We start from the raw sequence: 17,508 nt of genomic DNA, 5'->3' as shown, positions 1-17,508 counted from the left end.
TTACTTTTCTTTAGTTGGTTGGACGAAATATATGGCATCCAGTGAAGGCAATGGCTGCCTCCGTTTATATAAATCTTCGACCACTGCAAAACAATTTTCATAATTCGGACTCTACGTCAGATTAAGCATCTAGTGGAAATCCCATATTCTCACAAAGAGCACTTTAATCTAAAGGAATGGGAATAGAACTTCAGAAAGAAAATATGAAAAAAAAACAAGGCAATAGGCGATGACCAGCATGCCATATTCAGGAAGTTGAAGGACAAGATATGTAAGAAAACAGAGATGATTCAACTTGGGCTTTGTTAGTCGCTGAATTCTTACTCTTGGTAGTACCAGAATTCTTACTCTCATCGAGAGAGGATGACACTAGGAGTTGAGACAATTTTCTGGTTTATTTCTCACACAAATGTCATGCCAACTTGAGGGGTTGGGGATACATATTTATAGGCTGCTAGCCAGCCAAGCATATGTCAAGATGCTAGTCTAAGATGCTAAGATGCTAGTCTAAGATGCTAAGATGTTGTCCTCTAAGATGTTGTCCTAGATGCTAAGATGTTGTCCTTGTGGCAGCAACAGCCAGCAGCCCCACAAAGACCAGACCAGCCAGACTTATCCATCATTCTCTCCCCTAAGTCTTGTGCGTCGTCTTGTGGGAAAGTTGAACCATCCCGGTCCTCGAGTAGAGCTCAAGGAACTTGATCCTCCCAAGGGGCTTGGTGAGCAGATCCGCAAGCTGGTCCTTGGTGTTGATGTAGCTCGCCTTGATGCTCCCTTCCTCCAAGCAGCCTCGGATGAAGTGGTACCTCACCCGGATGTGCTTGCTGCGTTCATGGAAAACAGGGTTCTTTGCCAGGGCCAGAGCGGACTTGCTGTCCACCCTGAGCTCCACCGCTCTAGTGTCTCTACCGAGGAGATCACCAAGCAGTCGAGCAAGCCAGAGCGCCTGAGTCAAAGCGGTGGAGGCCGCTATGTACTCGGCCTCGTAGCTGGACAGGGCCACCACCTGCTGCTTGACCGACTGCCAGCTAACGAGGCACTTGCCGAGGAAGAAGAGGATCCCGCTCGTGCTCTTGCTGGTGTCGATGTCGCCGGCATGGTCGTTGTCGCTGTACCCGACGAAGTGTGCCGCCCCAGGGCACCTAGGGTAGTAGAGGCCGTGATCGAGAGTCCCCGCAACGTAGCGGATGATCCTCTTCACAGCCTGCTGGTGCTCCGTCGTCGGTCGCTGCATGAACCGACTAACGTAGCTGACGGAGAATGCCAAGTCCGACCGTGTGTGGGCGAGGTAGCGAAGGCTCCCCACAAGACGCCGGTACTGCGTAGTGTCCACCTCCTCCTGTCGTGCTGTCGCGGCTTAGCTTCAGCCTCTCCTCCATCGGAGTGAGAGCTGGGTTGCAGTCAGTGAGGCCAGCTAGCTCAACGACGCGCTTGGCGTAGGCGGTCTGTCGAAGCGTGATCCCAGAGTCATCCTGGTGCATCTCGATTCCCAGGTAGAAGGAGAGAGGCCCTAGGTCACTCATCTGGAAGGTGGCCTTCATCTCTTCCTTGAATGCCGCCACCTCCGCATCTTGGTGCCAGTGATCACCAAGTCGTCGACGTAGACACCCACCAGCAGAGCATTTCCTCCACTGCCCCGTCGGTAGATGGCCGCCTCGTGCGGGCTTTGCTCGAAGCTCATCCCCTTTAGCGTGGAATCCAACTTGGCATTCCACGCCCTCGGTGCCTGCCGCAAGCCATAGAGGGCCTTGCGCAGGCGGAGCACCTTGCCCTCCTTGCCGGGGATCGCAACTCCCGGCGGCTGGTGCACGTAGACCTCCTCCTTCAAATCCCCGTTAAGGAACGCCGACTTGACGTCCATGTGATGAACACGCCAGCCCTCCTGGGCAACTAGCGCAAGGAGGAGTCGCACGGACTCCATCCGTGCCACGGGAGCAAAGGCGTCGTCGAAGTCGACCCCCTCCTGCTGCACGAAACCTCGTGCCACCAAGCAAGCCTTGTGCTTGACGATGGCGCCAGCTTCATCCCTCTTCAGCTTGTACACCCACTTAAGGGTGATCGCGCGGTGACCACAAGTAAGGTCAGCAAGCTCCCAGGTGCGGTTCTTCTCCACCGCATCCATCTCCAACTGCATCGCGACGCGCCATGCCGCGTGTCTCTCGGCCTCTGCAAACAACCGAGGCTCGCCGTCGTCACACGCAAGGTGCAACTGCGCCTCCAGGTCGTGAGGCACTGGTCCCGGCATCGGCTGGTCGCCGAGAAGGTTCTCCATCGTACGGTACCGCAACGGCTCGCCGTCGTGGTACGCGTCGATGCGCTCCTCGTCGTGAGAGAGCGGAGTAGCGAGCTCAACCGGGCTGTGCTCGACACGAGCTGGTGTTGGAGTAGACGTGCCCGGAGAGGTGCCTATCAGTGCTGGAGTGCGTGGTGGATGCCGGCTGTGATGGAAGCCGGCGAAGGACTCATCGCAGCCGAGGTCCTGGCTGGAGAGCGTGGTGCTGTCGGAGTATCAGGCGCCGGGGTCGGTGGAGGCTCGGGGACTGGGGTAGACGCAGCTCGCCGAAGAAGAGCTGCCTACTCCCCCAGCTCCCTCAAAGTGGACGTACTCGACAGTGAAGTCGTCGTACGTCGGGGCCGAGCCGTCGTCCACCGCCTTGTCCCACGCCCATCCTCGCCCTTCGTCGAACACAGCGTGTGCGCACGGCCGTCGAACACAACGTCGCGCGCCGTGCGCACACGCTGTGTCTTCGGGTCGAGGATGCGGTAGGCCTTCGAGCCCTCCGCGTAGCCGAGGAACACTCCCGGAGTGCTCCTGTCGTCGAGCTTACTGATGTGGCCAAGCTCCTTGGCGAACAGCGAGGCAGCCGAAGACCCGCAAGTGGGAGACCGTCGGCTTGCGCCCATGCCAAGCCTCGTACGGCGTCCTGCTGTCGAGCGCCTTGGTAGGCGAGCGGTTGAGGATGTAGACTGGCCGACACTATCGCCTCTCCCCAGAAGACAGTCGGCATCCCCCTCTGCTTGAGAAGGGCTCGAGCCATCCCCACAACCGTCTGGTTGCGCCGCTCGACGACGCCGTTCTGCTGCGGGCTGTACGGGGCGGAAGTAGTGGCGCTGAATGCCCTCATCAGCGCAGTATGACGCGAATTCAGCCGCCGTGAATTCGCCGCCGTTGTCGGTGCGCAGCACGCGCAGCTTGCGGCCGCACTCCGCCTCCGCAGCAGCCTGCGAGCGCCTGATGGTGTCCGCAGCCTCTCCCTTGCTGTCGAGGACCGTCACCCACATATAGCGGGAGAGGTCGTCGACGAGCAGTAGGAAGTAGCGTCGTCCTCCTGGTGTGGCCGGTGTCACCGGGCCACACAAGTCCCCGTGCACAAACTCGAGCCTCTCCTTGGCTCGAAAGCTCGCCCGCTGGGGAAAGGGGAGTCGCCTCTGCTTCGTCAACATGCAGACGTCGCAGAGCTGCTCCACATGGTCAAGGCACGGCAGGCCTCGCACCATCTCTGTGGCACTGAGCAGCTTCAGGGCCTCGAAGTGGAGGTGCCCGAAGCGCTCGTGCCACTGCCACGCCTCGTCATCCCGACGAGCAGCGAGACAGAGGGGTTGTGCCACCTACACGTTAAGGACGTAGAGTCGATTTGCGCTTCTGGATACCTTGACGAGAAGGCGGCGACGGCGATCCCAAATCCTCATGACTCCATCCTCAACCACCACGCGCGAACCGTTCTCATCCTGTGCTCACCAGTCACGGTGGTGAAGATGACGGAGCCGACGCCCTTGATCTCCACGCCGGAGGCATCCCCAAACTTGACGGAGCCTCGGACGCTAGAGTCAAGCTCGGTGAAGAACTCCCGTCGACCGGTCATGTGATGGGTGGCGCCGGTGTCAAGGCACCACCCGTCAGTCTTGTCGTTGCCGGAGCCGTCGCCGAGGAGGGCGTGTGCTTTTGGCTCGTCAAGGTGGAGGAGAGCCGCTGCGGCCGGTGCCGCTGGAGGTAGCTCGATGCTTGCATGTGCCATGAACAGAGCCGGCTCCTCCATCGCCTGTGCGACGTGGGCCTGGCCGCGTCGTGGCTGTCGACAGTCCTTGGCCCAATGGCCAAGCTGGCCGCAGTTGCGACAGGCGTCGTCTTGTGCCGGCTTCTGCTTACCAGCGGCGCTGCCCTGGGCGCCTCTGCGGGCATCACCCTCGGCACGTCCTCGCGCCCCGGCCTGGGCGTCTCTGCGCGCCTTGCGCGGCATGCCACGCTTGCGGCTGCCAGTCGCGGAAGAAGGCTCCCCCTTCTTCCGGTCACCTTGGCAGGCATCCCACTGCTCCCGAGTGAGAAGAAGCTTCCCGCCAGTGGTGATGGGCCCCGAGAGAGACTGTGGCTCATCGCTGTCGACAACCTTGAGACGACATATCGCCTCCTCGATCGACATTGTGGAGAGATCCAGCAGGGACTCGATCAAGCGAGCCATCTGCTTGTACTTCTCGGGGACGCAGCGGAAGAGCTTTTCGACAGCTCTCTCCTCGCTGTAGGTGTCATCGTCGAACTGCACCATCTTCTGCAACAGAGTGTTGAGACGGAGAGCAAAGTCATCAACGTCCTCACCTGGCTTGAAGGTCAGGTTCTCCCACTCCTTGCGAAGTGCCTGCAGTGTGGACTTGCGCGCGCGGTCGCTGCCGATGCGTGCCGCAGCGATGGCGTCCCAAGCCTCCTTGACAGTCCGCTTGTTGGTAAGCGAGAACTGCATCTCGGGTAGGACTACAGCGATGAGGGCATCCAGCGCGCGTCGATCTAGGTCGTAGTCGACGTCGCCGTACCGGACTGCCTCCCACATGTGCCGCACCTGGAGCTTTACCCTCATCACCGCAGCCCATTCGACGTAGTTGGTCTTAGTGAGGGTAGGCCACCCACCGCTGGGGCCGACGTCCCTGACGACAGCCTGGAGCCCGTGGTAACCACGGTACCAATCCGGGGAGAGAGAGCCACGCTGCCTGTGAAGGCCGCGCTCTCCATCGACCCGTCCGCCACCGTTGCCGTGAGCGCCTCCTCCAGGAGCACCACCGCCGTGCGTGCCTCCTCCAGGAGCGCCGCCGGCACGTCCGCGCCTGTTTGGGCTACCGCCGCGCTCGTGGGCGTGCGCGGCTGCCCACTACGTCGCCCGCGCTCGTCCTGCCTCCCTCCCCAGTAGCTCGAGGTCCGCGTCGGCGCTGTCGTCGGCAGAAACGGAGCTGCTGATGCTGCCGCGCAGGGCCTCGACCTCTGTTGCCGCCGTACGCGCTGCATCCGCCGCCGCCGCTGCTTCCGCCTCCGCTCTGGCTGCTGCCAGCTCCGCCACTGCCAGCCTCGACGGCCTTGCTGCCGCCGCAGCAGTCTCTGCCGCCGCTCGCTCGCGTTCCTCTGCCGCGGCAAGTTCGGCCTCCTGCCGACGCCGCGTGCTCGAGGCGACCGAGCGCTGAGACTGCCCTGCGGACATGACGCGCTACCGGGGGCTGCTACGTGGGGAGAGAGCTGCTTCAGACAAGCTACGCAGAGGGAGAGGAGTGAGCAGGAGCGGCCGGAGCTGCTGCTGCTCTTAGCTGGGGCTGTTGCGAGGCTAGAAAAGAAGATATGCAGGAGATGCTCAAGCTACAGGATAATGTGGCTCCGATACCAGTTGTTAGTCGCTGAATTCTTACTCTTGGTAGTAGCAGAATTCTTACTCTCATCGAGAGAGGATGGCACTAGGAGTTGGGGCAATTTTCTGGTTTATTTCTCACACAAATGCCATGCCAAGATGATAGTCTAAGATGCTAAGATGCTAGTCTAAGATGCTAAGATGCTAGTCTAAGATGCTAAGATATTGTCCTCTAAGATGCTGTCCTAGATGCTAAGATAATGTCCTTGTGGCAGCAACAGCCAGCAGCCCCACAAAGACCAGACCAGCCAGACTTATCCATCAGGCTTAAGGGAGAAAGTTTCTAAACACTATTGTTGTCATTTAATAAAGATCTATGATACAAATACTAAAAAAAACATAGGTCTCATGGGATGCGATAGATTCAAAATGGTAATTCACAATTTCACAAAATGCAGTTATACTGCACAAAAAGGCAGACTGCATTAGGCTACTGAATACTAATTACCAAATTATTCAGTGGCGATATCAACAAGGTCCTTCTATCAGTCCACAGGGTGTCTGCCTGAAGAAATACTCTATGCAGATAATTTTGGAAATGTATATAGTGTAGCCAGAAGAGCCTTCTAGTGTAACTCAGCTAAAAGGTTACAAAATTCCTAGTACAGAACCATAGAACAAACACGCATTTATAGCAGTATAAACAATTGTTCACACCCGTAGTAGGTCGTAGATCTATGGCTGGACACCTACCCCCACCCCTTATCATGAACTTGAAGAACCATCCCAACCCATGCAAAACCGCCTCTTCAATACTTATGGAAAGTAATGCCTGATTTTGCAAGTCCTAAATTAATGAATTTTTAGTATTTAGGGGATCTAAAATGTCAAAACAACAGGTGAGTGTGGCGATCCACTGGTTTACATCTGTTTTTCCCACTTTGTTATTTATATACTCTAGCAGCAATGGAAAAGGAAACTTTGTTTATGCAAGTAAAAACAAAACTCATAACAAAAAACAAATCATGCCTGCCCACTTACATGAAACCCCTTCTTCTGTGATATCTGCCATCTTACATGCATAAGACATAATCTTGACTGTAAACTTATCCATGATAAGAACCTAGAAGAGATCATGACAATTTGTGAATAAAATGCAAAACTTTTTCAGGATTATTTATTCTAAAATGGGAGTAAAACAAATGTTACAATTATCTCATGCGTTTAAGACTATATACCAAATATGTCAATAAACAGAATGTAAGTTCTTAGACATAGTTAAACTGGTTTTGGAAACAAATTAGTCAAGCAACATTAGATTACTTCATCACAACATGTTCCATAGATTTTTTTCTTTTTCTTGAACACACATGTTCCATAGAATGCCTGCAATCCCTTTATTGTGTTTGTTGCCAGATGAAGCAAAATCAGTTGAACCTAGAGAATGTCAGAAAGCAAATTGACCAAGCACATAGATCAATTAAGAGTGCTAGGTACAATGTTTCTCAAGTTATTACATCATAAAAACCATAAGACACAAAAAGCAGCTGCACTAAATTGACAGGGTGTAATCTTGGTGTACCAATCCAATAACGCAAGTAACCTGAAATTGCTTCTCATAGGAAAAAAAACTCAAGGATGATCCCTTGGAAATATGCATAAACGAGGGATAAAAACAAATAATCACATCAACCATAAGACAGTTAGCAATAGTTAGGAACAAACACAATAAATTGACAAAATGAAACTTCAAGGTAAGTACTTCATAATACAGGGGCACTTCAAGAAAACCATTCCAGATATTATTAAAAATGTTCAATGGAAAAGGATACCTTCCATGTTGATTTCGAATTCTTCCTAGGTGATCTGAGCATTTCAAATAATAAACCTGCATTTGTCAAAGCACAATTATTTATAAACCCAACAGTAGCAGCAACGAAATCCTTTTAGTCTCAAGCAAGTCAATATATGCAATATATTAGTTAACACAAACATAAGTAGCTGCAAAGGTCCACCGATACATATGTAATCAGTTAAATAAAACAAACAAGATTGTATATGATACAGTGAGCAAAGATGTTACAAAACTATTGGATGGATACTTAGAAAACTATTAATAATGAGCATCTGCAAAGTGGTGGGTTGACACAATTGTTAACTATGCATGAAAATCACTCCATATCAAGATTCCTCTTTGAGGCAATACTACATGACTTTTTCCATAAAATATGTATAACAAGATGACAGTTGTCCAACACTCCCTCACATTCCGAAAGCTATTAGCCTAACAGTGTCACTATATTTTGGCTATATTCAATCCAGTAACATTATTGATTTTCCAAGTAAATTTTGGCCATGTTACTTCTATCAGGTATCAAATTGTTTGGCTACTAGTGCTGAGGAGAGCACAGCCCACTTCATTGTATTGCCACTACTCTCTTGATCAAGGTATCCGCACACTGAAGCCACAAGTGTGGCAAGCAAAACCAACGAGCCATCACTCAGGAATATGCGGCTTGGAGAGCCGGTATGGAAGAAAGTCAACTAAATAGTCGATTCTAGCATACTCATAAGAATAAATCAATTAAAGCTCATAAAATTATGAAAGGTAAATCAGTTATCGCTTAGGATAGATCTCATTATTTAAATAAACATTAGTCAATGGTAAAAGGACGTCAACAATAATTTATTTATGCTAAGCCAATAACTGCAAGTAACCAAATCTCTTTTTACATAAAAGAAACAGCTCATCATTATTTAACCATTTAATAAAAATAAATCTAATGAACATATTAGATCACATCTATCACTATGACCAGTGGGACATGAGGCAGAATCATGCAGGCCATAGAAACAACAATAGATTTGACGACTCTAACGTATTACTAATATCAGTGGGGCATGAGGCAGAATTATGCAGGCCGTAATACAATAATAAGATCATGGGGCTAACACATCTTTCGATCTATCTTTACTTTAACGGTCTCGTGACGTGAACTGTTCATGAAAGCACTTGATATCGGCTAAAATAGTCGATTCAGACATAGCGCACAGCTAAGATCGTGCCCTATCAAGAACAAATCTACCAAGTAACGATCCTCACTCCACAGTGTTAACAGTGGGGTGTGAGGCAGAATCCACAGACCGTGATAACAGGCCATGAAACGGTTTTCGTTAGCCAACAGATCTATTCAAGACAAAACATGTCTTAACTGCACACTATGCGTGATCAAGATTGACATAAAATGGCCGATAAGACATAACTCATCATTTAATATGCAAATTGGATCAGTTTAAATTAACAAACGATGGGTTAAACAGGATATAAGGCCGATCTAGATCAATCTCAATCGGGCGAAGTGATATTGCTGTAATTAAATAAATAATGGAAGCAATAATCAATATCGGTAACTTAATGAATTTATCTGAAGGAACGCCACCCTTAGATAGAGCCGATGACTTGACCTTAATCTAGTTCGAGCAGTGGAGGTCGACCGGATCAATACAGCCTTACTTGAACTAGACAAGAGTCAATAACTAGCTTATACCAGAGTCGCAGTGGAGGTGAACCAGATCGATGCAGCCGTACGAACAGAAGTATAAGCTATGATGGTACTTACAGACAAGCAGTGGAGGTCGACCAGATCGATGCAGCCGTACTTGATGAAGAACTCATCGAGATCTACTCTTCTCCTACTCCTAAAAGGTGGCCGGAGCCGAAAAAGTAAGTAACTTGTATTTGATTGATTGTGTGTCCTTTACAATAGGCGGGATTTGATGTTTATACCTGGAGCCTAAACATGAATCCTACTTGAGCACGACTCATTATAATCTTCGGTATAGAAGAAAATATTCCTAATTTAAGATAACTTGGACCCTAATTTTTCCTTTTTTGTAGAGTCCGATATGTAGTTTTCTAGCGCCAACCGTAGCTCATCATCGCTATCTGCTGACGTCATTTAAAGAGATCCAACTACAAAGTCGTATCTAAATCAGCTGATATCGATCCTTATGCGATCGATTCCTTGATTGGCACGATTTTGAAAGTTTCGAGTTCCCACGCTTTTCTCTCCAAATTTTGATTTAAACATATATCCCCCCCTCCAATTTTGGGATAAAAGTGATTTTATTCCGAAATTTCTATTTATCTGTTTACCATGCCGCAACCGTTTCGCTCAGAGATATATACGTGGCTCCTAACTTCTCGGGCCGAGTCTTACATAATGTCTCAATAGTATCTTTTTCGACTCACTCGACTTGTTTGCTTAGCTCCTATAGACGATACACATCGTACTAGCTTTTACCCCTTCGGGTTTATTTTTGCACTAGAGGAGATACCTTTTTTATATCGGCTATTAGAGCTGGCGACCGAACAAATTAGTTATTAAATATTAATCCAACCGCTAGAGTAATATTTCTTTAGATATTTCCTATTGATTGCTCGGCCAAATTCTTCCTCTCCTCTTAGTGTTTCCAAAATATAAACATTATCAGGAGCACAACGTTTGATCCGATAAGGTCCTTCCCAGTTAGGTGATTATTTGCTGAATTTACTATCATTTGACCTGATCGGCAATTTCACTTTCCAGACCAAGTCTCCTTCAGAAAATTGCTTAATCTTGACCTTTTTATTGTAATATTTTGCAATCCCCAGTTTATTGGCTTCGATATTTCCAAAAGCATGCAGCCGAAGGCAACTCAAGTCCTCTAAGTTATCTATCATAAGATTCTTGTAGACTTCGGCTGATAAATCATTTTATAATGTAATATGCCTTGATCCAATCTAAACTTTCCAAGGAAGAACTACATTATGGCCATACATAAGTTCATAAAGGCAACATTTTAATTGATCCATGATAGACCATCATATATGCCCATAGTGTCTCATTAAGCGTTGAATGCCATTTTCTTGGTTGTTCTTCAATTTTTTTCTTGATCAGCTTAATCATAATCTGATTGGACGCCTCTGCATAGCTATTAGCTTGAGCATAGTAAGGAGAAGAATTTAGTAGCTTGATTCTTATACTGGCAGCAAAATCTTCGAACTCTTTTGATGTGAACATTGTTCTCTGATCGGTAGTTATAGTTTAAGGAGACCCAAAATAATACACAATGTGCTCCTTAACAAAATCAACCATGTTCTTTGAGGTTACCGTCTTCAAAGGAATTGCGTCAACCCATTTAGTGAAGCAATCTGTTGCTACCAATATGAACTTATGTCTTTTGCTTGAGGGCGGAAAAATCTGGCCAATTAAATCAATTCTCTAACCTCAAAATGGCCATGGCTTGATTATTGGATTCATGGCCAATGCAGGCGATTTCTAGATATTACCAAAACGTTGACAATCCTGGCACCCCTTGTAATATTCAAAATAGTCTTACAATATTATCGGCCAGAAATATCCAGTTCTACCAATAATCCACTTCATCTTATAAGCCAATTGATGAGCTCCACATATCCCTTCATTCACCTCGCCCATCAACACCTTAGCTTCTTCTCGATTTAGGCATTTGAGTAATACTCCATCAACTGTTTTGTAATACAGCTGATCATTCAATAAAACATACTTAGTCGATTTATACCTTAGCTTTCTAGTAACTTTCTGTGATGGATTTCTAAGGTAGTCGGCTATTTTGACTCTCCAATCATCATTCGAGACTTCACTACTCAAGATTTCTCTAAACACTCGATATCCTGACGCACTTTGAGCTAGATGATTAGCCTCTTGGTTTTGTGCTCTTGAAATATGTTGGAAAGAGACATGAAGAAATTCTTTAAGCAAATTTTGGCACTCATCATAGTATCCTTTCAAAGTATCTTCTTTGCACTCATATAGGCCAATCAACTGATTAATAATTAACTATGAATCTTCAAATACTTCAATTGCTTCGGCCTTTACTTCATGAAGAAGTTAAAGTCCCTTAAGAATAGCTTCATACTCCGCTTGGTTGTTGGTAATCATTGGTTCAGTTGGAAGAGCAAACTCAAAACTTGCCCCCTGAGGCGAAATAATAACAATACCAATGCCACCACCTTGCTTGCATGATGATCCATCAAAGAATAATGTCCAAGGCATCGGCTCTACATAACCAATGCTTGGCTTATGATGCTGGGTGACAAAATCGGCCATTATTTATCCTTTGACTGCTTTAGCCGATTCGTACTTCAAGTCAAATTCCGCTAACACAAGAATCCACTTTCCCACTCTCCCATTCAGTATTGGCATTGATAACATGTGCTTAATCACATCAGCCTTGGAAACAACAGTACATTCGGCTGATAATAAGTAGTGTCACAATTTAGTGCAGGAGAAATATAAGCACAAGCATAACTTTTTAGTGGGGGGATATCTTGTTTTTGGATCTAGGAGGCTTCTACTCAGATAGAAAACAACTCGCTCTTTTTCTTCAAATTCTTGCATCAAGGCCGATCCAATTGTCTTGTCATCAGCCGATATGTACGACTTAAAAGACTTACTGAGGAGGGACTAGCATAGGTGGACACTTTATGTATTCTTTTATTTCTTCAAACACCTTTTGTTGTATGTAACCCCACTTGAATTCTTGATCATTTTCAACTTCAACAAGGGAGAAAACGGTAGGATCCTTTCTAACAAATTTGAAATGAATCTTCTGATGAAATTAATCTTATCAAGCAGAGATTGCAACTCTATCTTAGTAGTCGGGGGGACTGCCTCATCAATTGCTTTTATGCTTTTCTGACCAACTTTGATTCCTCTTTCGTGGACCATAAATCCCAAGAATTGTCCAGCTGACACTCCAAAAGCACACTTATTAGGATTTATCTTTAGACCATGTTTTCTTGTGCATTCCAAAGTCTCTTGCAAATTAGCTAGGTGCTCTTTGTACCCTTTGGATTTTATCATCACATAATCAATGTAGATTTCAATAATCCTACCGATCAACTTATGAAAAATATAATTCATCGCCCTTTGATAAGTTGCACCGGCATTCTTTAGACCAAAGGTCATTACAACCCACTCGAATAAACCAATTACGCCGGGGCACCTGAAAGCGGTTTTTGCTATGTCTTCCTCAGTCATGAAAATTTGGTTGTACCCTACATTGCCGTCCATGAAGCTAATAACCTTATGCCCGACTGCTGCATCTACTAACATATCAGCTATCGACATCGGATAACCATCCAGGGGTGTGGCTTTGTTCAGATCCCTGAAATCGACGCAAACTCTTAATTTTCCATTCTTCTTATGCGCGGGGACAACATTCGATATCCATTATGCATATCGACATGGTCGGATAAACTTTGCCTCCAGTAACCTTTCAGTCTCCTTTTTGATATCATGAAACACGTTCGGGTTGAATCTTCTTGGAGCCTATTTAAATGGCCGATATCTAGGTTTGATTGGCAACCGATGTTCGACAATTAATCGGTCTAGACCAGACATCTCATAGTACTCCCAAGTAAAACAATCTTTAAATTCCTTTAACAAATCAACCAACTCTCGTTTATACTCAAGGTCCAACTTGACACTTACATACGTCGCCCTAGGTCTATCTCTAGAACTAATATCTACTTCTTCTAATTCATCGGCCGACGTGAAACCATGTCCTAGTTTGCCATCTGTACCATCTATTGAATTATCCATTAAGACAAATTTTCAAAGTCGACTGCTTAGATCGGTTGTTGGCTTTCATCGTTGATTCTAACGAAGCCTCCTTCCCATAACTTACCAGAAAGGCATTCGAAGTATCCTAGCTCCTAAAAGACTAGATCGGCTGTTGCGATACTTACAGACTCATCAGCACGAACTAGTTCGACACCATCTCCATGCCATTGAATCAAACATTGATACATGGTCGATGGTACACAATAGTTCGCATGAATCCAATCATGACCAAGGAGTAAACTGTTTGACCCTTTTCCATCAATGACGAAGAACGTGGTGAGCAGAGTCTTACTCATAATTGTCAGTTCGATATTCATTGCCCTCCGGGTCTTAGATGCATTACCTTCAAAGTCCTTAAGCATCATGTCAGTCTCAATCAGATCTTCTAGTTCCTTGCCAAGTTTATGAAAAGTGGTGTAAGGCATAAGATTAACAGAAGCACCTCCGTCCACCAACATCTTGTTCATTGGCTTCCTATCAACCAAATATTTTACATATAAAGCCTTTAGGTGCCGATGCTTGACTGGCTTATCAAATATTGCTTGTTGTATAACTGTTAACTTGGCAACTATCTTCTCATACTCTGATTCATCAAAATCTAAATAAACTTTTTGATATGCCAGAGCTCTGAACTCTGATGGCAATAGAAAAGTCATTTGAATATTAGCCGATGGTTGCTTTCTATCGGCTGTTTGCTTAGCACGCCATACTTGAGATTTATCGGATGCCTGAGCCTATTCCAATTCTTTATTCCTTAGGCGTTGCACCCTTCTCTTCTGGCTTCTTATCAAACCTCTTGGACACCATTAGCCTTCCTATTAAACATATTCTCTCTCACTGTCTTCTTCATAATTAGTCCAGTCTTGATCAACAACTCTTTTTCCCAGCCGATTATGAACACTTCCATTTTTAAGCGCCGATCCATGTTATTATGGTGATATGCATCTTGAGCATGGATAGACCGGCGGTTGGCTTGAGATTGCCTAAACTCCCAATACTGATCGCTGCACTCTAGACAGTTACTCCTGGTAGGCAACTTTAAACCTTCATTCTAGCAATGTCTGAAGAAAGGACAATTCCAATGCAATTTAGCTTTCTTTCTTTCGTACATCTCTTTTTTCTATTGATGCTGGTATTCTTGCTTTTTCAACCAATGCTGATAATCCTTTTTCTTCTATTGCTATCATTTATTCAACAAAATTCGATATGTAACTCATAGCTTTGTCGCCCCTTCTTTTAACATTTCTTCCTGCTTATATTGGCTCTTTTGCTTGTCGCAACATCTTTTGATTTCTCTGTATTCGTCGGCCGATATTTGCCTCTCAGGATCGACTATTTCAGCTTCTCTTGATTTGGTTGATGTTAGGACCTTAGTCTTTGCTTTGAGCAGCCCAGCATCAACCATGTTTTGATCTCCTAGAAAAGGATTATCGTCAACTTTCATTTTACGAGGCGTATTAAATTTGAGCCATCCTTGCTGAATAGCCCTTTGTATATGCTGCCAAAAAATTATACATTCATTAGTGGAATGAGAAGTAGTGTTATGGAACTTGCAGAACTTCCTATTCTTCAACTGATCAGGGGGCAACATAACATGATTATCGGGCAACTTGATCTGTCCCTTCTCAAGCAAGAAATCAAAGAGCTTGTCTGATTTTGCGACATCAAAGTCATAACTCTCCTCGACTCCTCTTCCCTAAGGATTTGGCACCATTACTGTCTTTTTGCCCCAATTCCATTCAGCCACAGCAACCTCTTCATCTTCATCTTCATAGCCATCATCGACTGAGTATGGATTATAAGCTTCAGGCACTATGGTACTTTTCTGGAATTGGGTATCTCTGCGTATACTCTAGAATTGGCTATTAATCGCTGCCACTCGTTGAGCCAATTAACCCAAGTTGTCAAATTCTTGTCCCATCAGTTTTTCTTTTCATATTGGCAGCATTCCTTAAACAGCTAAAGCAGCTAGCTAATGATCAGCCGAGTTTAATGAGAAGCATAAGTTCCTAGTCTCTCGGAACCTCTAAAGAAACTCAGTGTCCGATTCATTAGTCTTCTGCCTTATAGTTGTTAGATCGGTAATCTTCTTTTCTTCGGTCCTAGTATAAAAATATATATGAAATTTCTTTTCTAGATCAACCCAATTGGCAATGGAGTTGATCGGCAGTGATGAAAACCAAGTGAAGGCTGGCACTGATAGGGACAAGAAGAAGAAACGAACTCGATGAGCCTCCTCAACTGATGCCTCGCCCAATTGTGTAAGATACCGACTGACATGTTCTATTATGCTTATACTGTCTTGGCCAGTGAACTTAGCAAATTCTGGAAGCCTATAATTTGCAGGAAAAGCGACCAAATCATACCATTCTGGATATGGGCGTTTGTACGAAAAGGTCAGCCCTTTTGATTTCAGACCGAACTAATTCTTTATTATCTCGGTCACCTTTAGCAACAACTCGTCAGCATATGAATTTGGATTTCTCTACACCTACTAACCCATCTGTGAATTGAAATCCTGTATGCCTTGATACCCTAGATTCAGAATCATGTGAAGGGTGTTATAATCTGTGCCATAATGATATTCTTATGGAATCTCTATCTGCTGAGTCCTTTACTGGTTTACTGCTTGAAGACTCTGATTATAGACATGAGGATCTATATCTCTACCGATCCTTTGAACCGATAGTGCTATTTTTGAGTCGATGACAGTATGTGGCCCAATGTGCCAAAATTAATCACCTGGTTCTGACCTTGCTCCATCGGCTGTTGCACATGCTCCACTGATAATCTAGGATTATACTGTATCTGATTCGTAGTAATACCTTGAGCTTGTTTAGATGAACTCTAAACTACCTAGACATAGAGATGAAAACGGTACGGATATTTTTCGACTGTATTTAAAACCGAATCCGTTTAGAGGGGTTGAGATATGTCCATATCCGAGTCTAGATATCCAACATCCGATACCATATCCGTATCCAAAAACTCAAATCGCATATTTATAATGTCGATATCCAATCGTATCCTATCCAACATAGTTGACACTATCCATATTCGAATCTGAATCTGGATAGAAATATGAAAACAAATATAATATCGGTGATATCCGTCCGTATCCGATCCGTTTTCATCCCTACCTGGACATCATCATTACCAGCTGGTGCTGCTTCTTGATGGCTGGTACCGACTTGATTAGTCCCTTGGATCGACGGATGTGGAATGTTGTCATAAGACGGCCCAACCTGACCAACTGGAAACCCATGAACACCTCTTTCATGGCATTATGAAACATGTTCAAGAAAGCTTCATTATGGCTTGATATGGCATCACGAACAGATTTATTTACAGCTTCCGTAAAGAAACGTCTATCTTCAGCTTCAACGGTATCTGTCTGCCCGTACAATAGAACTCTTTGTAGTGGATATTTTCTGAACAATTATGTTGTCACGTGTTTTGGTATAGGACAACAAACACTTGTTCTAAAACTCTTCTATACCTTTGTCGATGACATTTTTATCTCTATCAGGTAGATCTTCATAATGTACCATAAGGATATCGTTGTTGTTGTGAACCGTCATGATGATTGTGGGGTTCCACCGGGCGTGCCAAGAACGTGTGTCAGCACAAAATTTCACCCGTACCGAGGGCACACTAGCAAGCCAAAAGGGTCTGCTTGATAGAGTGGAAGATCCACCTAGCTTTAGCGCAAGGATGATCGATCCTGCGTACTCCTCCCAAGACGTGTCAGTCAATTTGACCCTACAATTGATAAGGAGAGAAAACTAATCAATAATTTAAGGCGGAACATGCCGGTGTTGCTAGACAATCCCAAATGTGTGGCTCTAAGAGCCGATATGGAAGGAAATTGACTAAATAGTCAATTCCAGCATACTCATAAGAATAAATCAATTAAAGCTCATAGAATTATGGAAGGTAAATTGATTATCGCTCAGGATAGATCCTGTTATTTAGACAAACATTAGTCAATGGCAAAAGGATGTCAACAATAATTTATTTATGCTAAGCCAATGACTGTAAGTAACCAAATCTCTTTTTATATAAAAGAAATAGCCCATCATCATTTAACCTTTTAATAAAAATAAATATAATAAACATATTAGATCTCATCTATCGCTATAACCAGTGGGGCATGAGGCAGAATCATGCAGGCCGTAGAAATAATAATAGATTCGATGACCCTAACTTATTACTAATATCAGTGGGGTATGAGGCAGAATCATGCGGCCGTAATACAA

The 17,508-nt window shown here is 45.5% G+C and overlaps 1 pseudogene; it reads right to left on the bottom strand.

The window, feature by feature from the left end:
* The window catches only part of LOC136465578 (probable protein transport Sec1a), a 51,859-nt pseudogene extending 35,029 nt beyond the window's left edge, over positions 1-16,830 (bottom strand).
* Between the last annotated feature and the right edge of the window lie 678 nt (positions 16,831-17,508).

Source organism: Miscanthus floridulus, chromosome 7, assembly GCF_019320115.1.
Source record: "Miscanthus floridulus cultivar M001 chromosome 7, ASM1932011v1, whole genome shotgun sequence".
Lineage (NCBI taxonomy): Eukaryota > Viridiplantae > Streptophyta > Magnoliopsida > Poales > Poaceae > Miscanthus > Miscanthus floridulus.
The sequence above is the reverse complement of the archived record's forward strand: the minus strand, read 5'-3'. Positions and strand labels throughout refer to the sequence as shown.